Raw genomic sequence first — 22413 nt, 5'->3', positions numbered from 1 at the left:
CTTCAAATAGGTAGCTTTTCTGTCTGGGGTGGTCTCTTCTCGATGATTGACTGTAGTATGGTGAAAGCAAGAGGAAAAGAAGATCCTTGGAACTCCATCACCAGTGGTGCCTTAACTGGTGCCATATTGCCTGCAAGTGAGAATTTGCTAGCAGTGACCAACCAAGAAAGAGATCAGCCAAGAAAGAGACCAACTGAGAAAGAGGTGGAGAGCTCGATGAAGATGTCATCCCAGTGTACAGCTGCTGTAAAAAAGGCAAACTCCATGTTAGCAATAATTAGAAAAGGAACTGAGAATAAAACTGCCAATATCATACTGCCTTTGTACAAAGCTATGGTGTGACCACACTTAGAATACTGTTTACAGTTCTGGTCACCACACCTAAAAAGGATATTGTAGAGCTGGAAGAAATGAAGAAAAAGGCAACTAAAATGATCAAGGGGCTGGAGCATCTCCCCTATGAGGGAAGGTTACAACAGCTGGGGTTGTTTAGCTTGGAAAAAGGAGGGTAAGAGGAGACATGACAGAGGTGTACAAAATTATGCCTGGTGTGGAGAATGTGGATAGGGAGACAATTTTCTCCCTCTCTCAAAATACTAGAACCTGGGGTCATCCCATGAAGCTGATTGGTGGGAGATTCAGGACAAATAACAGGAAATACGTCTTCACACAGCACATAGTTAGACTCTGGAATTCGCTACCACAGCACATAGTGATGGCCACCAATTTGGATGGCTTTAAAAGGGAGTTAGGTTCCTGGAGGAGAAGGCTATCCAGTATCAGAGGCAGTATGCCTATGTACATCAGTTGCTGGGGAACATGGGTGGGAGGGTGCTGTTGCACTTGTGTTCTGCTTTTGGTTTCCCGTCAACAGCTGGTTGGCCACTGTGTGAACAGAATGCTAGACTAGATGGACCTGATCCAGCATGGCTCTTCTTCTGTTTTTATGATTTTTGTTCAGAGTGAATGCTTATTAAAAAGCATTTCATTAAAAATGAAAAATATTTTCATATTTGCCAAATTATGGACAAACCGATATCTTTAAACTGTGTTAGTATATATCTCTGATTGTTTTTCCCCACTATATTATGAGTTTTATAAACCATAGAACATATAGTAAATACTATATTATTACATCTTTAGCAGGAAATCCAACAATATTACCTTAGCATCAAGAAGACATTTATATGGCTTGCATTTCTGTGAAATTGCACAAGAAGAGAATCATAGAATGCCTGTTCTTTAAACAATCCACAATATTTCTTCAATTCTTCTTATCCATATACTTTCCCACCTGAAATGTGTAAAATTGGCAATGTGCCTGACATTTCCAACACTTATAGTTTGTGAAATGGTATATAATCTGGCACACCATTATAAAATGTTTTTTAAAGCCCCCTTTCCCCCATTTTGCCTCTTTCAGATGGGCCAATTGCCATGGTTGGATCTGCAGCTATGGGAGGAATTCTTCTAGCTTTAATTGAAGGAGCAGGTATCCTATTAACAAGGTTTGCGTCTGCACAATTTCCAAATGGTAAGATATTTATCTTAGTTCCAGGTATAATATAAGATATTAGTAATGATTCCTTGAGGCTTTACTCATGTCACTGATTCTTCTTTATGCAAGTGACTCTTTCTATGAGTGATGATCATTCTAAACCATAAAGAGGCTTAAACAGAAGGGTTTGTTAGAGAAACCAAGATGGTATAATACAGAGAAGAGGCTGGCCCACATTTGTTGAGGAATCTTTTAACAGTCTCACTTAAAACATGGCAAACATCACACAAGCCACATAATGATGATTCCAGAGAGCTGACAACTCTCATTTTAAACTTATGTGGCAGTAATTCCCAGGGGCAATCTACATTACAACTTTAAACTGGTTTCAAACTGGTTTATCTAAAGGGATACTGCAGTTTCATGAGGGTACTGAGAATTCTTTGCTAGAGACCCCTGTCCCCTGCCCAAGCGGCCCCTCTTCCTAGAGCTACAATTCCCAGAATTCCTGTATTTGGTCGCTGTAATTGCTAAAAACAGGTTTGAAACCAGTTTAAAGTTGTAATGTAGATTGCCCCCCAAACTGTGTGTCAGAGCACGCTAGTGTACTGCAAGGGAGCTATCAGTGAGCTGTGAGAAAACAGTGAAAGGCTTCTGGGAGCACATACTACCTACCCTCAGAGGAGGCTCCCTGCTGTGTCTCTGTGGGGCCATCTACATGAGCCTTTTACTCTGGGGTGGGTGCAAGTCGAGGTCCTTTTGATTAGACAACACAGTCGCCACTTCGCAGCCTCCGTGGGTTTCTCCTGGAAATGTGGATTTCCAAGGAGGCGTTTTGCTGCAATGTTTTTGGTTTGCTGCAGGTTTCCTGCGGTTGCGAGCTGTCTGTCCCTTCCCCAAACTGACTTCGCATTTTGTGGTGGGCATGTTGTAGACATGCGTAGTGCTTGTGTCGCTCTGTGACGCCCCTTTACTCCCCCCATCCCTTCACAGCTGCGCTGTTACAGAGGCACAGTGACACGTTTTCATGTATTTAATCACACTTTTGCACATTTTTGCAGCTTTGTATCTTCGCAGTGGTTGCTCTTGGACTCAGTGCCCAAGGGTCTGGGTGTGTGTGTGTGTGTCTTGGGGGAGGGTCAACATCACTCCGGCCACCATTTTGGAGCGATTGGTAGGCACATACTGCTCGCACTTGTGAGTGCAAACCATTGCGAGAGTCTCAGGCTGGGGAACTAACAAACAGATGGCGTGGAAATGAAGGTGCACAGAACACTCGCTTTTTACCTAAGGAGGGACAGAAAGACACAGCAGAGCCCCTATGTTAGAAAAAGACTGTCCTCTTATTCTTTGGCTGTCAGCTCTTTGCTAGACCTTTGAGCTACTAGTCATAATTATTGAGCCCACCGGACACATGTCCAGAGGGAATGTACATTTGTTAAAAAGGGAAGTCATAAAACATGGTTGAGACAGGCACATAAGCATAATCACAAAAATAAACATGCCAACATTATCTCATTGTACATCTGCAGGTCATGCTTCTGCTGTGTCAGCTAGTAGCTTAGTCGGTTAAAATATCTTATCACTAGCAAAAATGTATAGGGGGCGGAGGTATAAAAAGACTTATGCTTGCTTAGCTCGGGGTCCAGACTGCTCTGTACCCGTTTTGCAAAACGTTCAATAAAATAGTGTTGGATCCACTGCTGCCTGTCTGGCATCCTTTCTTTCAACCAGAAGCAAGAACTTTTTATCTAACACCTATAATACAAAACAGCCCCTGAAGTGTCGCACCCCCACACTCACAGGACTGCACAGCTGCACATTTAAGTATAATGGCAAAAAAAAAGGGCACGGTGGAGTGTTAGGGAAGTGTGCAGTAAACTGCGAGTGTGTCCCAGCAGAAGCTACTTTGAAGCTGGAATGCTGCGGAGTTGTGACGAATTGGGGGGTGAAAGCTGTGCCATGTAAATGGAGCCTGTGTGACTTGCTGATCTGGCCTTGCCTCCTTCCACTCAGCCTCGAACACGATGTTACAGTACTGAGAAGCTAATCTATGCACTTCCACATACTTGACTGTCTCCTACTGTACCACACTGTCTGATACTGGGGAGGAAACAAATTAATCCCAGTTTGTGTTCAAGGTTTGTGGCTGATCTACTAACAGGTCCTCAAAACTATCAAGGGGAAAGCCTCATGGGGCCAAAGATAGGTGGGAAAGAGTTAACTTTGTATTGCATGATTTTAGGTTGTGTCTTTAGTGTTTTATGGTAGGAGGGAGTAGGATCCTGCAGGAAGATTTGCAATTCAGGCCACCTCGAGGGAGGAGGAGATGTGGGACATCCCAGGACTGAAGGCACCAGGCTGGAGGTCTTGGAGGTCTTATCAGAACTCAAGGTCATAAAGCAGCTCCGCCTGCCAAAGGGCCAGCCAGGGGTGTCGTTATGTAGAAGCCCACCTGGGCATGGGCCTTGGATCTTTTTTGAGCTGTCCTAATTGCCATTTTCTTTTTACATTTTCCCATTGACTTGCACTGGAAAACAGAAATGGCCATAATGTTTTTAGTTTGTAGGATAAATACATGACATTTGGAGACTTGGTAGCCCCCATGGAGCTGATTGAACCTCCCCAATTTCAGGCAGTTAGGTGTGGTGACTTTTGTGCTAGTCACAGGTAAAGTTTGTTATTTTCAAGAAAATCTGTCAAAGCAAAGAGCTATAATTTATTTGTGCTTCCACATACATGCATGGAATTTGAGGACCTGACAACCCCTATGGAGCTGACTGAGCCTGCCAAATTTCAGACAGGCCTAGTGACTTTTGTGCTAGCTACAGGTGAAATTTGCTTTTTTCAAGAAAATGTGTCAAAGCAAAGAGCTATAATTTCTTTGTTCTTCCACATAAGTGCAGTGAATTTGAAAAACTGGCAGCCCCCATGGAGCTGATTGAACCTGCCAAATTTCAGGAACTTAGGTCCAGTGGCTTTTATGCTAGTCACGGGTAAAGTTTGCTATTTTCAAGAAAATGTGCCAAAGCAAAGAGCTATATATTTTTTTGTGCTTCCACATATGTGCATGGAATTTGGGGACCTGGCAGGCCCTTTGGAGCTGACTGAATCTACCAAATTTCAGACTGTTAGGTCCAGTGGCTTTTGCACTAGCCATGCATAAAGTTTCCTTTTCTCAAAGTCTAAAACAAAAAATAAAAACTGTTAAGCCACCCAGGGGATGAGATCCTAATCACAAGGTGTTTAAGATTAGAAGGTCACTATCCCTAATCTCTGGTGTAGGTTTTTTTGAGCTGCAAAAAAGTTTTCTCCCCCTACTTCTCTGCTCTTACATGCCCACTGTTGGGAACTTGCCTGCAATTAAATTTTGAAGAGGGAGAAGGAAGGGAAGGAAGAGCTCCATGTGAAATACTGGTATTTCACACAGCATCTGATTTTACTGCCCCAAACTGGAACCTTTGCCTTCTGCAGAAGTTTAGTAGCTTCAGTACAGCAAAGGACCCAATCAGCCTCCACAAACTTCTTTCTTCCACTCCACTTTAATTTGTCCTAAATAGCTGTAGGACTCAAATAATCCCAAAGGGAAGGTTAGGACTATGTGGTATCATGATCGAGAAACTGCTGGGGCTTTTAAATAGGTTCTACTGTTTTAAAAAAGCTAGAAAAAGCCCTCAGCCACCTCACCTCATAAAGTTCATTTAAGTGCACGCAATCCTTACAAACCTTCCACAGCCTCCTAAATTCCTCTCAAGTACTACCTCTCTGAAAGGAGCCACTTGGCTTAGGAAATTCTCTCTACCCCCCCCCCCCGCGCACATTTCCAATCACCATTCTTCTTTTCTTCTTTCCTCCCCTATCCTGTTCTTTCTTTCTCTTCTTTATTCCACCTAGAGCATATCTTGGGGAATTCTTAAAGAGAATTCTCTTCAGCAGGCAAGAGAAGTTCTGAACTGTATTTGACTTTATATAAACAGACAAGAGGGTTGGTTTTTCTCCTTCTCCTCACTCAAGCCTTTGAGAAAAGTGGGTTCACATGGTTGCAGAGAAACAAATCTGGGGCTGTTTTGTTTCTCAGTTACCATTATCCAGCATTAGGAAGGGCTGTAGCTCGGTGGCAGAGCACATACTTGGCGTGCAGAAGGTCCCAGGTGCAACCCCCAGCATCTCCAGGTAGGGCTAGGAAAGAATCCTGCCTGAAACTCTGGAGAGCCGCTGCTGCCAGTCAGTGTCAACAACACTGTGCTAGATGGATCCAGGATCCGACTCAGTATAAGGCAACTTCCTATGTTCCTATGAACAGAAAGCTTTAATAAAAATAGGAGTTTTTGGTTTGCTTTTTAAGTGGAGGGGAGGTAAATATTGCTAATTTATGCAATCCTATGTATGCCTACTCAGAAGCCCCATTATGTTTAATGAGGGTTACCTTCAGGGAAGTGTGCATGGGATTCCAGCACAAGTTAGTTTTTCAGGGAGGGTTGCACCTTGATGTTCTGCATGTTTACTCAGAAATAAGTTCTGAGTTGTGAGCATGGTACTGCAAGCTTAATACAGTGCCTACTCAATCCGTCTAATTAATTGACTAGCCTTTCAGCTCAGTCCTGTGCATGTTTTGTCATTTGTGGGTTTGGGTTTTTTTTTGCATGAACTCTAGCTTCAGTGGTGAGGGAAAGGCACTTAGTACATGCTCAGAGTTTCTCCATAACTTAACCCTAGTTTTGAAAACAGACTCATTGGCTGAATCCTGGTGAAGTCTTGGTACAAATGAAGTTATGGGGGGGAAGATGCAGTGGGAGCTTGTGCATAAGAAGGAGGTAGAGAAGAGTTGCACAAGACAAGACATCTGTTTTTATGAAGAGTTGCTGGAGGATGGTAGGATGAGGAGGGATGGTTGTATGGAGGGGAATAGAATTGGTAGGGGGAGAATGTAAGTGCCTGGTGGTGAAAGAAAAACATTCTGCACATGCTCAGAGGCACTCTCTATTTAAGAACATAAGAAGAGCTGTTCTGCATCAGACTAAGGTCTACCTAGTCCAGTATTCTATTCACACGGTGGCCAACCAGATGCCCACAGGAAACCCACAAGCAGGACATGAGTGCAATAGCACCTTCCCACCATGTTGCCCTGCTGCTAACATTGGTGAAATGTAAATAAATTCTAGTAATTTTAAGTTAGAATGCATGTATATTGTTCAGAAACTTTGCAGGTTTCTTGTCTGGGGGACACCGCTAACGACCTGTGCATTTTCATACAAATTTACTGAAACACTATTGGGGAAGGGAAGGGAAGGGAAGGGAAGGGAAGGGAAAGCAAATCACTCAGTCCCCAAAATTGGAGAACTCCCTTTCCACATGAACTGTTGCACTTATCCTTCTGAAACGTTGCTGGTTTCTTACTTAGGGACACCTCTAGGCTGTCTGTAATTTCAGAACAATGGGCCACAAGGAACATAGGGAGATAAGTATGTCCTCTTTTGGAGACCTCAAAATGCCAAGGCCACCCTTGCACAAAAACCCTTGTGGCTAGCATTCTGAAATCTGGCAGACATGATCTCCTCTGATGGGGCAATGAATCCTGAATTTTTTTCCAATTCTTCCAAGGAATAAAAATGTTATTGGCAGTTCCCTTTAAAAGAAAACCAAAATATAAACCCTGCACTTATTTTTCTGACATTGGGCAGGTGTAATCCCCTTCTAGGGAGCTACTGTGCCTGAAATTATCATCCAGTTCTGACCAAGAGAAAAAAGTTACAGATGTGTGTGTGTGTGTTTTTTTTTCTAATTTCCCATGGTTGTCAGCAGGAAGCATAAACACTCATTTTTCCAAACACTGAAAATCAGGTTTGGTGCTGAGCTGAAGTGGACTGACTACAAACTGGCCTGAGCGGAAGTGGGATGTTTTCCAAAATGCTGAATCAGGGTCTGAGTTGAAGTGGGGTGGGGGGTCAGTGCACACTTCTTATGTATGAATGCAAATCTATACACACACGCAAGCACACCGCATGCACACACACACACACCACACACATTAGACGTGCGCTTAGACTCGTGTGTGTGTGTGTGTGTGTGTGTATGCAAATTTGTGTTATGGGCCTATGCCCCCATCTTTTAAGAACCTAGCAATGCCCCTGGGGCCAGCACAGCTGGGGAAGTGTGAAAACCCCAGCTCATCCTTCTTGAGGGAAGGGAGGGGGGATGAAAGAACTAGAAGCCGGGCAGTGGCCGCTCACCTTTTTGTCCTTTGGTTTCATTCAGTCCAGGTGGAAGGTGTTGGAATGCTGGCTATGACAAAGGGTCCTACCATGAGGTGTGAGTAGCTAGGCCAGGTGGTCTTTTATTGTTTTATTCTATGTTGGGTTTACAAACAGGGAAGTGGTATTGTGGGAATTCTAAATTGTACTTTGTTTTGTTTCCCTTCCCATTCCCTTGCCCCTTAACTTGTAAATAAATATCTACCTCAAACTATTGCTGATATTTCTTTCCTAGGTCAGTGCTAAATTCAGTGGCTACTGTTTCCTTTCTAGAGCGGGGCAGGGGGAGGTTGGGGTTCCTCTTGGGTCTGGTCTGGCTGAGCTGGCTTGGAGAGGTGGCAGTGGCAGCCGATCAAGGAGGCTAGTAGAGCCTGAGGGTTCCACCTTCCTTTACATGGTGGTAGCTGTGGGATGCAACACTAACCCAGGAAAGGGGGCTTAATTCGCTGAGAGGTGAGTGAGGAAGGGGAAAGGGTTTAGGCTGTTTAGATCCCTGACATAGGATTTGTTGGTTTGGGTAGTCAGGGCACCAATGCAAAACGCTTAAGAAGCCGCAACTGCACAAGAGTTGGGAGCGGAGGTAGCCGGGAAATGTACACCTGGATGTTTCTGTATTTTTCACAGTATTTAACAGAATATGAATAGTAGGATTCCTTTACTGTAAAGTGGATATGAAATGCCTGAAAAACTCCTTAGTTGTGCCTTGTCTTAAGAGGGCCAAGCAGTGTATTGTTACAGAAAGACATGAATCTGTGGCCTCTACAGTATAGTCTTGACCGCAATGGTGCCATTAATTTTAAGGGACAGAACAGCCATGCAGCACCAGAGCTGCCTGCCCAATACGTCAGAGGAGAGTGTGGCAGTAACAGGAGAAACGAGGTGGGCTGCTTTCTGTTTCAACTGGAATGGGGAGGAGAGTGCTTGTTTTCCTTCTGTCTTCTTACAATACCACAGTGTTACGGCAAATCATGACAATATGTGAATGTTAACACTTGAAAGGGGTATTTTGCTGGCGAAAACTACTGAGGGAATCCAAAAAGCTATGTAGGCAGGCCTTGTAAAGCATTTAAGGATTCACGTTGGCTCGTTGCAGGGTTGCCCTAGGTTAGAAGGCTGCTCAGTTTTAATGCCTGACCACTTCAAGTCCTTACAATTAGGTCTTGTATGTAATTTGCATCATAATGTAAGAGGGGGATGCTGACAACCTGTGGCAACCTGTGTTTCATTACTCCATTCTCAGACATGATATAAAGATATATATATGTAGAACAGTGAACCAACTTTGTGTCTCATTTTGCCTAGTCTTGACATACTTTGGGTTTTCTATGCATGTTTCATCACTGAAAACTACTACTCAGTTTGAGCCTCAGCTGTTTAAACTAGAATATATGATAGGAGAGAATGAAAAAGTGTGATCTTATTTTTGAGGTAGAGACTCGGTATACATGGGATAGTTTGTACATTTTTTAAAAGAAAATTGGGATAATATGTAAAAAGGTGGGGGGAGTATGAGTGATGATACTTGGGGGCACTTGTGATTTTGAGTTGAACATCTATTTTATTTATTATATTTTTAGTCTGCCTGATAACCAGTGTTCTCTAGTGGAGGGGTGGGGAAACTTTTTCAGCCCAAGGGTCCAAGTGCTTCTGGCCAAGCATGTTGGGGACCACATGCCAGCAGTAGGTGGGGGCTGTACCCCAAAATGGCCAGGGCCACCCCAGTGCTGACATGTGGCCCCAATGTGATTGCTCATTCTCTCTCTATATATATATATGACAGGCTTTTTGAGTCTGCTTTATAATGTAGTATTTTATTTTATACTTGATACATAGCTTTAGGCTGCAATCCTGTACCTATGTACTTAGGAGTAAGTCCCCATTGAACTCAGTGGTACTTACTTTTTAGTAGACATGTATAGGATTGCACTATTAGTTTTAAAGCATTGCAGCCCATCACAAGCTCTCTAGAAGGCTAAAAATTAAGAAAGCGAAATCTCCCCCTTTCTCTTGAGCATTTTCTATGCCTAATTAGGGTTGTTTGGTGCTTCCACAGGAGAAGTTCAGAGTGGATTATGCTTGTGTCATTAGTCCAGTGAGAGTAAATAGGATACAAAGTGAATAGATGCCAAACATCAGTGATTGGTGCAGGCTAAGTGCATTGTTCTGTACAAGTGTTCCATGTACAAATGATCCAGAGCTGAAAATGTTCATTGTTTTTATTTGTTGTGTTTATAACATTTTGTTATATATAGAACAGTACCGCAGTTCAGAAAAGGTAGCACCAAGTCCAAGAGCTCATCAGTATGGTTAATGAGCTGTGTCAAAGAAGCTATTAGAGAAAAGAAGGACTTCCTTCAGAAAATGGACGTTTTGTCCAAATGAGGAGAACAAAAGGGAACACAAACTTGCACAAAGGAAACGTTAGCAGACAATAAAAGCGAAATCCTATGGCTGCTAGACAGCAGCTAGACAACCATAGGATTGGTCGGTTTCCAGGAAATGACCTCAGAGCATGCACCCGAGGTCAGTTCCCAGAGAACCACCTCCCTGCCCCCTCCCCTGCTGCCTTGTAGGCAGTGCAGATCGTCCCTGGGCTCCGTGCTCATAAGAGCAGTGTGGACCGAGGCAAAAGGGGGTGTTCCCAGGGGTGGGGAGGGGCGGGGAGTACAAAAGTGCCGGTATGATGTTTCCTATGCGTTGTCCGGCCCCCCCACTCCAACATCCAGCAGCTAGACAGCCAAAATTGGCCATCTAGCCATGAATGCAGGGTGGCTGGAGCATGGAGGAGAGGATCTCCTCCACACTCCTCCCGTCGTGCATTGGATAGGCACTCACCTCCGAATTTGGAGGTGGCTGCCTATCCCAACAGTATTGCTCCCTAACTGAAGAAAGCCTTTTTGTTGCTTTTAGCATCCCTCGCTAACCTCAGCTCGTTCTCAGATTTAGCCTTCCTGACACCATCCCTGCAATTCTGTGCTACCTGCCTGTACTCTTCCTTTGTTACTTGGCCTTCTTTCCACTTCCTATATGTGTCGTTTTTTGTTTTCAGGTCATCCTTAAGCTTTTTGTGAAGCCACATTGGCTTCTTCTGTTGTCTTCCACCTTTTCTTCTTGTTGGAATTGTTTGTAATTGTGCTTTGAAAATTTCCTTTTTTAAAAGCTCCCACCCATCTTGGGCTCCTTTTCTTGTTGCTTGCCATGGGACCTTACTGATCATTGTTCTGAGTTTATTAAAATCAGCTTCCCTAAAATCCAGGGTACGCGTTTGACTACACTCGGCTTTTGCTTCCCTTAGAACCAAGAACTCAAGTACAACATGGTCGCTTTCCCCCAGAGTCATCTCTGTTGGTTAGGATCAAGTCAAGGAAAGCCGATCCTCTAGTTCCTTCCTCTTCTTTCTGTAGGAGGAAGTTATCCGCCACACAAGTCAGGAATTTCCTGGAGGGGCCATGTTTTGCAGAATTTGTCTCCCAACAAATATTGGGGAAATTGAAGTCCCCCATTACTACTACATCATGCTTCCTTAAAACATTGGCTATTTGCTTTTCAAAAGTTTCATCCTTGTCTTCTCCTTGATTGGGTGGCTGGTAGTAGACTCCGACCACTAAGTTCCTTTTATTCTTTGCTCCATTTATTTTGATCCAGATGCTCTCGATGGGGCTACCAAGCTCATCCTCTTGTATTTCTGTGCAGGGATGTGTATTTTTCACATACAGTGCAACCCCACCTCCCTTTCTGTTCCCCCTGTTCTTTTTGAACAAGTTATATCCTTCAATTGCTGTATTCCAGTCATGACAGTCATCCCACCAAGTCTCAGTTATACCTATCAAGTCATAATTTCCCTCTTGTATTAAGAGTTCAAGTTCGTTCTTTTTGTTTCCCATACTCTGGGCATTAGTATATAGACATCGAAGACCATGTGCTTCATAGTCTGGCTTCCTTCCTATATGTTTCTAAAGACTATTACTGGGCGCTATCAGAGCTGTTCTCTCCGTTGCAGTGCATGCGTCTACGTCCATTGTTACCCTCAACATTACATCTCCCTTCCCCGTAGGATTCAGTTTAAAGCCCTCCTGATGAAGTTCTTCGTGCTGTGGCCAAACACATTCTTCCCATCCTTTGTGAGGTGCAACCTGTCCCTTGTATTTTTCATTCCCTTTCTGTCCCTCTTCTAACTACTGGAAGGATGGATGAGAAAACTATCTGCACCCCAAAGTTCTTGAGTTTCCTTCCCAAAGCTTCAAAGTCTTCATGGTCCATCAGGGACACACAAAGCAAGATAAGCCGAGTGTAGCGTACCTTTAAAATCCGGTTTTCAGGGGTCACACAGTGCTTAAAAGGAACATACTTCCAGGTGGGGTTGGAGGAGTAGAACTGAATGTCATCAAACTGGCAGGGGCTGCTCAACCAATGAAAGAGGCTTGTTTCCTGCCCCGTCCAGGCTCCCCTTGCTACTACATTGTTATGAATGGAGAACGACTAATTTTCCCCATGTGTGCACATTTCCCTGAAGAAGCCAAAATCCCTGATTCAAGAGTGGAGTATCTGAAGACTCTCCCCGAGAGCAGCTCAGCGCCCCATTTTTGCCCCATTCCAGCACCCTGCCCCAGAGTTATTGCTTCCAACACCCCTTTCTCCCTTTCTCCTTCTCCCTGCTGGTAATGGGAAGCTCCCGTAAACCAAAAGATCTTTACTGCAATCAAAGAAGGGACTTTACATAACAACAGAGAAACTACAGCCCATCAAAGAAGCACAGCATCACAACAGCAATTTAAGAGAGCATTGAAGAAGAGAAAGAGCGCTTTAGAGGGAGTTACTAAAGTTAGCCTTTAACCCTTTCACTGCAGGGGAGCGAGATTATTTCTTACTTCTGAGTAAACATGCACAGAAGGGGGGATATGTTCAAGATTAAAAGCAGGCTAGCTGAAGTGAATGAGTGTCCCCGCTACTGCAGTAATGTGAGGGGTTGCTGCTGCACTCCTGGGGATTTTCTCCATGGGAAAAACTACTTCCACTGGGGAAACAAGAGGGAATGGAGCGTCCTGTCCCCTTGACCATGTCACTGCCAGGTCACAGGGGCATGCCCAGGACTTAATGCAGGGGGGAAGCATGGCACACTGGGGTAAAAAACCACCAGGGAGCCACTTTCTGTAAAAAAAAAATTAAAAAGTCAGAGTAAAAGGAGTTTCAGGAAATGTGGCTTTTCAAGAGGGAAGCATCTGGTTGGCAGCAGATTGGTGACGATGTCATCTGTCGCAAAGGAATTCAGACGGCTCTAACTTCGCACTAAATTGCTCATGAAGACAGCCCATAAGCTAAACAGTCCCAGACTGTTTAGGGGGAGCTGCTCCAGCCCCTTGATCATTTCGGTTGTCCTTTTCTGCGTCTCTTCTAACTCTACTATATCCTTTTTGAGAAGTGGTGATCAGAAAGGTACATGCTATTCCAAGTGTGGTCTCACAATAGATTTGCACAAGGGCAGTATGATATTAGCAGTTTTACTTTTGATTCCTTTCCTAATTATGCCCAAAAGAGAATCTGCCTTTTTCACAACACTGGGTTGACAACAAACATGGCTACCTCACTGCTCACTCCTAATTCCAGAAAATGTATGAAGAAGTTAAAAAGCATCAGTCCCAGTAAATATCTTTGTAGGACCCCACTGTTTACATTCCTCCATGAAGTCATAGTAAACAACATCTACTGGAGGACCTCTGTGTACATGATTATTGTCAGCGTCAAAGAACTCTAAAAGGTTAGTGAGGCAGGACGTACCTTTGAGGAAGCCACGTTGGTCCTTTTTTCAACAAACTTGTCCTTCTATATGCCTGATAACTTTATCTATAATAATGCTTTCCACCAGTTTATCTGGAACAGACATTAAGCAAGACAGTCTGTAATTTCCCAGATGCCTTTTTTAAATTTTGTGTTACATTGGCCATTATCCAGGGTTCTGCACATCTTAGGGACATGCTACATGTTTTTGTTACAAGAACACGAATTTCAAATCTGAGTTCTTTATAAATGCTAGGATGGATACCATCCGGGCCTGGTGATTTGTTAGCTTTCTATTTGTCAATAGGGTTGAGAACTTCAGCTCCTGTCACCACTATTTGCCTCTGTCTGTTTCTAAACTCCCTTCCTGAAAACATCAGTTCTGGGTCAGGTATCTGCCCTACATCCTCTGCAGTGAAGCCAGATGAAAAGGATTTATTCAGCTTCTCCACAGTCTCCTTACTTCTTTTAGTACTCCTTCAACTCCATTGTCATCCAATGGTCCAACTGCAGTCCTAGCTGGTTTCCTGCTTCTGATGTATTTAGATTCTTTATTGTTGGCCTTTATGTTATTAGCAATACACTGCTCAAAATAATTTCTTTTTTTGCATCTCTTATGTGCATAGTAAAAGACAGAGGAAAGAAATGGTTGTTCAGTTATTAAATAAGGATGGCAAAATGATAACAGATGACAAGGAAAAGGCAGAGGTGCTCAATTCCTACTTTGGCTCAGTCTTCTCCCAAAAGAGGGTCTATGACCCCCCCCTGGCAAATGCGAAGTACAGGCTGAAGGGGCAGGATTGCAGCTTGGGATCGATAGGCATATGGTCAAGGAACACCTAATTACTTTGAAGGAGGTCAAATCTCCAGGGCCAGATGAACTGCATCCTAGAGTAATAAAGGAACTGGCAGAAGAACTCTCAGAACAGCTGTCTATTCTCTTTGAGAAATCATGGAGGACAGGGGAAGTGCCAGTTGACTGGAGGAGGGCTAATGTTGTCCCTATCTTCAAAAAGGGTAAAAAGGAGGAACCTGGGAACTACAGACCAGTCAGTCTGACATCAATCCCTGGGAAAATTCTGGAGCAGATGATAAAGCAATCCATCTGCAAGCACCTTGAAAACAATGCCGTGATTACTCGAAGCCAACATGGATTTGTCAAAAACAAGTCCTGCCAGACGAATCTGATCTCATTTTTTGATCCAGTAACCTCCCTTGTGGACTGTGGGAATGCTGTGGACATCATATACCTCAACTTCAGCAAAGCGTTCAACAAAGTGCCCCACGATATCCTGATGAGCAAACTAGCTCAAAGTGGGCTAGATGAAACAACGATCCGGTGGATTGACAGTTGGCTACAGAATCGGACTCAAAGAGTGCTTATCAATGGGACCTTCTCAAATTGGGGAGTGGTAACGAATGGGGTACCGCAGGGCTCAGTCCTGGCCCCAGTGCTCTTCAACATTTTTATTAATGACTTGGAGGAGGAGGTGCAGGGAATGCTGATCAAATTTGCAGATGACACAAAATTGGGCGGGATAGCTAATACTTTGGAAGACAGAAACAAAATTCAAAGTGATCTGGACAGACTGGAGCGCTGGGCAGAAAACAACAGAATGACATTTAATAGGGATAAATGCCAAGTTCTGCCCCTAGGAAAAAGAAACCAAATGCACAGTTACAAGATGGGGGATACGTGGCTCAACAACACTACAAGCTAGAAGGATCTTGGAATTGTTGTCGATCACAAGCTGAATATGAGCCAACAATGTGATGTGGCTGCAAAAAAAGGCAAATGCTCTTTTGGGCTGCATTAATAGAAGCATAGCTTCCAAATCCCGGGAAGTTCTAGTTCCCCTCTACTCAGCACTGGTTAGGCCTCATCTGGAGTACTGTGTCCAGTTCTGGGCACCACACTTGAAGAAGGATGCAGACAAGCTGGAGAGGGTTCAAAGGAGGGCAACAAAGATGATCAGGGGACTGGAAACAAAGCCCTATGAGGAGAGACTGAAAGAACTGGGCATGTTTAGCCTTGAGAAGAGAAGGCTGAGGGGAGATATGATAGCACTCTTCAAGTACTTGAAAGGTTGTCACAGAGAGGAAGGCCAGGATCTCTTCTTGATTATCCCAGAGTGCAGGACATGGAATAATGGGCTCAAGTGACAGGAAGCCAGATTCTGGCTGAACATCAGGAAAAACTTCCTGACTATTAGAGCAATACGACAATGGAACCAATTCCCTAGGGAGGTGGTGGGCTCTCCCACACTGGAGGCGTTCAAGATGAGGCTGGACAGCTATCTTTCAGGGATGCTCTGACTTGGATTCCTGTATTGAGCAGGGGGTGGACTCGATGGCCCTGTAGGCCCCTTCCAACCCTACTATTCTATGATTCTATGACCAAAGCTGATTCCATGAAAATCCGGGTAATGCTCCAACATGCTTCTCATTCTGTTGTCATGAAGACCCCACCTTAGAAAAAAGTGAGTAAGGGGAGACATGATAGAGCTGTACAAAATTCGACATGATGTGGAGCGGGGTGCAGAACCTGTTTCAGCACAACAGCAGCATTCCATTTTGGAGAAGCTCTCGGGGGCTGTGTTCCAGTGGTGGCTGGTGCCAAAGGCAGAAGGAGGAGAGCCAAAACTCCAAAATACCAACATAGTTTAGCTTAAAAGTCTTACTGCCAGTAACTAAGCCTTAGAAGAAGCATTTCTACCTTATAGAATCAGTAAAAACAGCACTAAAGCTGGAAAACCAAGTTACCAGTGGTTGGGGGAAAGGGATTGGGGCCAGGTGAAGAGGGCATGGCCTTCTGGGGAAGCCCGGAGGGCTGGACTTGGCCCCAGGCCTGCAGTTCTGTAAGAAAGTGGATAGGGAGATATTTTTCTCCCTCACAATATTAGAACTCGGGGTCATCCCACAAAACTGAATGGTGGGAGATTCAGGACGTATCAAAGGAAGTACTTTACCCAGTGCATAGTTAAACTATGGAATTTGGTACCTCAAGTTGTAGTGATGGCCACACATTTGGATGTCTTTAGAAGGCAATTAGACTAATTTATGGAGGATAGCCTATCAATGGCAGCTAGTCATGACTGTTATATACTGCCTCTAATATTGGAGGTGGTATTCGTCTGTATACCAGTTATAGGGGAACGTGAGTGGGAGGGTGCTGTTGCACTCATGTCCCCCTTGTGGGCTTCCCACAGCAGCTGGTAGGCCACTGTGTGAACAGAATGCTGGACTAGATGGACCCTTGGACTGATGCAGCATCTTTTTGTGTTGTTAGTATTATTTATGTCTTAAAATACTTTTATTGGACATGAATAATAATTTAATTGTTCACGCAATAAATAGAAAATAACTTTGGAAGATATAATTGTTCACTTGAACCAAATGCCATGCTATAACTCTCTTTGAATGGTTAGGGTTATGTAAACTGGCATATCTTCACAGCAGGAACCTCCATTTTCATTGTGGTGTGGAATCCAGTGAATCTATGGCCCTTCAGTACATTCTATTTTTAATTTGTTTTGCCCAATTCCAGAGCCTTGTTCTGGAACCTTGTTGTTTGAGAGGCTTGCTGCACCTTAAAAGACTAACCAGTTTCATTGGGGCGTATGCTTTTATTAAGCAGAGCCCACTTCATCAAATGAGGACAGCACGGAAGATCATGCTTCTAATGAAGTGGGTCCTAGTCTATGGAAGTTCATGCCACAATAAAGGTGTTAGTCTCTAAGGTGCAACAGGTCTCTATTTTGTTGCTCAGTTACACAATAAAGTGAGCTCCCTACAATACTGCTGTGGCAGAAGCAGGAAGGTCACCCTGGATGGGGTTGGGGCCAGGTGAGTGTGCATAGCTCTGAGCAGCTGTTTATTTATTATTTATTTATTTCATTTCTATACCGCCCAATAGCCGAAGCTCTCTGGGCGGTTCACAAAAATTAAAACCAAACAACACACAATAAAACAATTTAAAATATATAGAACATTAAAACCACAATATAACAATACAACCACAATAAAACCTAGCAGCAGTACAGGAGTTTAAAATACAGATTTAAAACAGCAAAGATAAAAATTTAGAAAGCTAAAATGCCTGGGAAAATAAAAAGGTCTTCACCTGGCGCCGAAAGGAGTACAATGTAGGTGCCAGGCGAACCTCACTAGGGAGCTCATTCCAGAGCCGGGGTGCCACAACAGAAAAAGCCCTCCTCCTAGTAGCCACCCGCCTCACTTCCTTTGGCAGGGGCTCACGGAGAAGGGCCGCTGATGATGATCTTAAGGTCCGGGCAGGCAGCTGTTGTCAGGGGGACTGGAATCTTGGGGAAAAGGAGGGTGACAGTTAGACTGTGGAACACACGGACAGAGGTGTGAAGCTGGTAAAGGGCAAGGGAGTGGTTCAGGGATCCTTGAGAGTGAATTTATTGAGGCAGCTCTGGTCTGAAGTCAGAAGTTGGCAGCAGGCACGTCTCCTCCTGCATGCACCTGCTCGGACCCTCAGGTCATCTTCAGAGGCCCTCCTCTGGGTGTCCCCACCAAAGGAGGTGAAAACAGGGGCTCTTGTATGCAGGTGGGTAGATTTTTTTTAAAAAAAAATATTATTATGTTATGTTATTTTTATTTTTTTTAAGTGAGGGGAAACAACATAGACACACAATACATATCATTACAACAACACATCCAGGGATACACTAAAATACATCTAAGATCATAAGGTATCTACCTTTGGCTCCCCTTACATAACAAATACTTATTATTGTTCTCTGCTTCTTATCTTAGTTGTATATCATACATTGAGTTCACAGACATTATCTCATTTCTCTCCTAATTTTTAACAAAGAAAAAAAAAGAGTTGACCATCTCAAAGATCAGAATCCACATACATAGATATCATTTTTCTCTATTTCTTGTACAAATTCTAAACAAGGTTTCCATTCTGACATAAATTTAATTATTAATCCTGCTTTCATTATAATAGTAAGTTTTGCCATCTCTGCCAGCTCCATCATTTCCGTGATCCACTCATTCACAGTTGGTATTGTTTCATTCTTCCACTTTTGTGCATACAATAACCTTGCAGCTTTTTTACAAGTCTACCATAGATGATAAAACGTTCCATCTTGGTCTTCACATTTCCGGCATTTTCCAGAAACACCCTTATACATTTTAGACAGTTTACACGGTGACATATACCATCTATACGTCATCTTATAGAAATTCTCTTTAAGATTTGTACATAAGGTAAATTTTAGATCTTTTCCCCACATAGTTTCCCATTCTTCAATTAATATATTATGACCAACATTTTGTGCCCATTTTATAATACAATCTTTTACTTGTTCATCTTCTGTCTCGTACCTTAACAATAATTTATACAGTTTAGCAATAACATGTTCATCATTTGTACACAACGCTGATTCAAACTCAGATTTGATTTGTTCAAATCCTCCATTTTTCTTATCTATTTTGAACCTTTCCTTAATTTGTAAATATAAAAACCATTGACAGACATGACCTTCTTCCAATAAATTTCCCTTAATTTTAATTTATATTCCCCTTGTGACAATTCTAATAAATCATTATATCTTAACCATTTATCCGTGCTTTCAAATTCTCTTCTATGCATTGCTTCTTGTGAATGTGGTCTTTTTTGATAAAACCTCAATTTATATTTATTCCAAATTCTTAATATAGCCTGTCTTATATAATGATTATTAAAATCTACATTCACTTTTGTTTTATCATACCAAATAACCATGCCACGTATATCTCAAATCATGTCCTTCTAATTCTAAAAGTCTTCTATTTTTCAACGTCACCCATTCTTTCATCCACACCAAGCAGCAGGCAGAAAAATAAGTTTTAAAGTCTGGTAATCCCAAACCACCTCTTTCTTTTGCATCTTGTAAAATTTTTATTTTAACTCTTGTTTTTTTCGCTTGCCATATAAACTTCATTATGTCTCTCTGCCACTGCTTAAAAGGTAAATCCAATGTAATAATGGGTATCATTTGAAACAGAAATAACATTCTAGGTGGTACATTCATTTTAATCGTTGCAATTCTTCCCAAAAGTGATAGCTGTAATTTTCCCCATTTTAATAGTCTTGTTTAATTTAATTCCAAACTATAACATAGTTATTTTGAAAAAGCATACAATTCATATTTGTCAGAAGGATTCCCAAATATTTTACTTTCTTTTCAATTTGGAAGCCTGTCTTGTCCATCAACTTTTTTTTTTCTTGAACATTCATATTCTTTGTTAAGATTTTTGTTTTCTGTTTATTAACTTTAAACCCTGCCATTGCTCCAAATACCCCACTAGTTACCTCTCCACAGTTTGAGAAGGGCCCGTTGATAAGCACTCTTTGAGTCCGATTCTGTAGCAGCTGTGGATCCCCTGGATCATTGTTTCATCTAGCCACTTTGAGCTAATTTGCTCATCAGGATATCATGGGGATATCCTGAGATATGTGTGGCACATTTGAGATATGCGTGGCATATTCAATACAGATGAATATACCATTCATCTGTATTGTTTGCTTTCAGACACCTCCAGTCTATGACGAAGGAACCTAAAAAAGAAATCCCATGACCATGTGTTTCTCTTAACATACTTTGATAAGAGTTATGTCTGTTAAATTATCCCAATCAACACACACTTATGGAGAGGTCTGAAAAATTCTGTGACCTGATATTTTGTTTATTGATAGTTTGGTTGCTGGAAGATACCGATTGCATGAGTACTGCTCCACATGAGAAGCGCTTGTTTGATGCACCCATGTGGTTCAGGCTGACTTTAACCGTGTCAGTGCAAACATACACATCTGGCTTCATTGCTGTGGTTAAAATTGTTTTACCACGAGGAACTGAGACACAACATTTTGAAATACGAATTAGGCCCCATAGTGTTCTGAGACATGACTATGTGCACAGAGGCCAAGCTGAGTAAGATACCAGGGCCAAAGTGACGAGGCAGATGAGTGAATGGATTTTAAAAAGTAAATAGCAGGTGCTGGGGTGTGTGATCCAGACTGGGACCCTGGTGTGTAAGGTAGAGAGACCTTGCCTCTGTTGTAGTCCCAATCCAGATTAAGTGCCCCATGACTTCTAGGTTCTTACGGATGAGACTGGAGGACAGCCTGCAGAGGAAGAATCACAGGGGAACCTACATGAGAGTGAGCAAGAGGCTGAAGGTCAGTCAAACAGAGGCAATGAAACCCAGGCCTACAACAACAAGAAGAGAAGAGTGGTAGTAGTGGGAGACTCCTTGCTGCGTGGGATCGAGACACAAGTATGTCACGAAGACCCATGGACTCGCCAGGTATGTTGTCTCCCGGGAGGACGAATTAGAGATGTGACTGAAAGGTTGCCGGCACTCATAAAGCCCACTGACAGGTATTCCTTTCTTCTTATCCACGTGGGAACAAATGATACCGCCAAGCGCAGCTACGAAGAGATCACGTCAGACTTTGAAGCTTTGGGAAGGAAACTCAAGAACTTTGAGGCCCAGATAGTTTTCTCATCCATCCTTCCAGTAGTTAGAAGAGGGATAGAAAGGGAACGAAAAATACTCCGGGTGAATGACTGGCTATGAAGGTGGTGCCGACGAGAGAGATTTGGATTCTGGGACCACGGGCTATATTTCCTGGAAGATGGGCTGTTGGCAAGGGACAGGTTGCACCTCACAAAGGATGGGAGGAATGTATTTGGCCACAGCATGAAGAACTTCATCAGGAGGGCTTTAAACTGAATCCTACAGGGAAGGGAGATGTAATGTTGGGGGTAACAATGGACATAGGCGCATGCACTGCAACGGGGAGAACAGCTCTGATAGCGCCCAGTAATAGTCTTCAGACACATGTAGGAAGAAAGCCAGACTATGAAGCACATGGTCTTCGATGTCTATATACTAATGCCCAGAGTATGGGAAACAAACAGAACGAACTTGAACTCTTAATACAAGAGGGAAATTATGACTTGATAGGTATAACTGAGACTTGGTGGGATGACTATCATGACTGGAATACAGCAATTGAAGGATATAACTTGTTCAAAAAGAACAGGAGGAATAGAAAGGGAGGTGGGGTTGCACTGTATGTGAAAAATACATATCTCTGCACAGAAATACAGGAGGATGAGCTTGGTAGCCCCATCGAGAGCATCTGGATCAAAATAAATGGAGCAAAGAATAAAAGGAACCTGGTGGTTGGAGTCTACTACTGGCCACCCAACCAAGGAGAAGACAAGGATGAAACTTTTGAAAAGCAAATAGCCAGTGTTTTAAGGAAGCATGATGTAGTAGTAATGGGGGACTTCAATTTCCCCAATATTTGTTGGGAGACAAATTCTGCAAAACATGGCCCCTCCAGGAAATTCCTGACTTGTGTGGCGGATAACTTCCTCCTACAGAAAGAAGAGGAAGGAACTAGAGGATCGGCTTTCCTTGACTTGATCCTAACCAACAGAGATGACTTAGTGGATAAAGTAGCAGTTACAGGAAGTCTGGGGGAAAGCGACCATGTTGTACTTGAGTTCTTGGTTCTAAGGGAAGCAAAAGCCGAGTGTAGTCAAACGCGTACCCTGGATTTTAGGGAAGCTGATTTTAATAAACTCAGAACAATGATCAGTAAGGTCCCATGGCAAGCGACGCTAACGAGAAAAGGAGTCCAAGATGGGTGGGAGCTTTTAAAAAAGGAAATTCTCAAGGCACTATCACAAACAATTCCAACAAGAAGAAAAGGTGGAAGACAACAGAAGAAGCCAATGTGGCTTCACAAAAAGCTTAGGGATGACCTGAAAACAAAAAGGACACATATAGGAAGTGGAAAGAAGGCCAAGTAACAAAGGAAGAGTACAGGCAGGTAGCACAGAATTGCAGGGATGG

This window comes from Heloderma suspectum, chromosome 4, assembly GCF_057233095.1.
Source record: "Heloderma suspectum isolate Gila_16-S chromosome 4, 16-S_ref, whole genome shotgun sequence".
NCBI lineage: Eukaryota > Metazoa > Chordata > Lepidosauria > Squamata > Helodermatidae > Heloderma > Heloderma suspectum.
The sequence above is the reverse complement of the archived record's forward strand: the minus strand, read 5'-3'. Positions refer to the sequence as shown.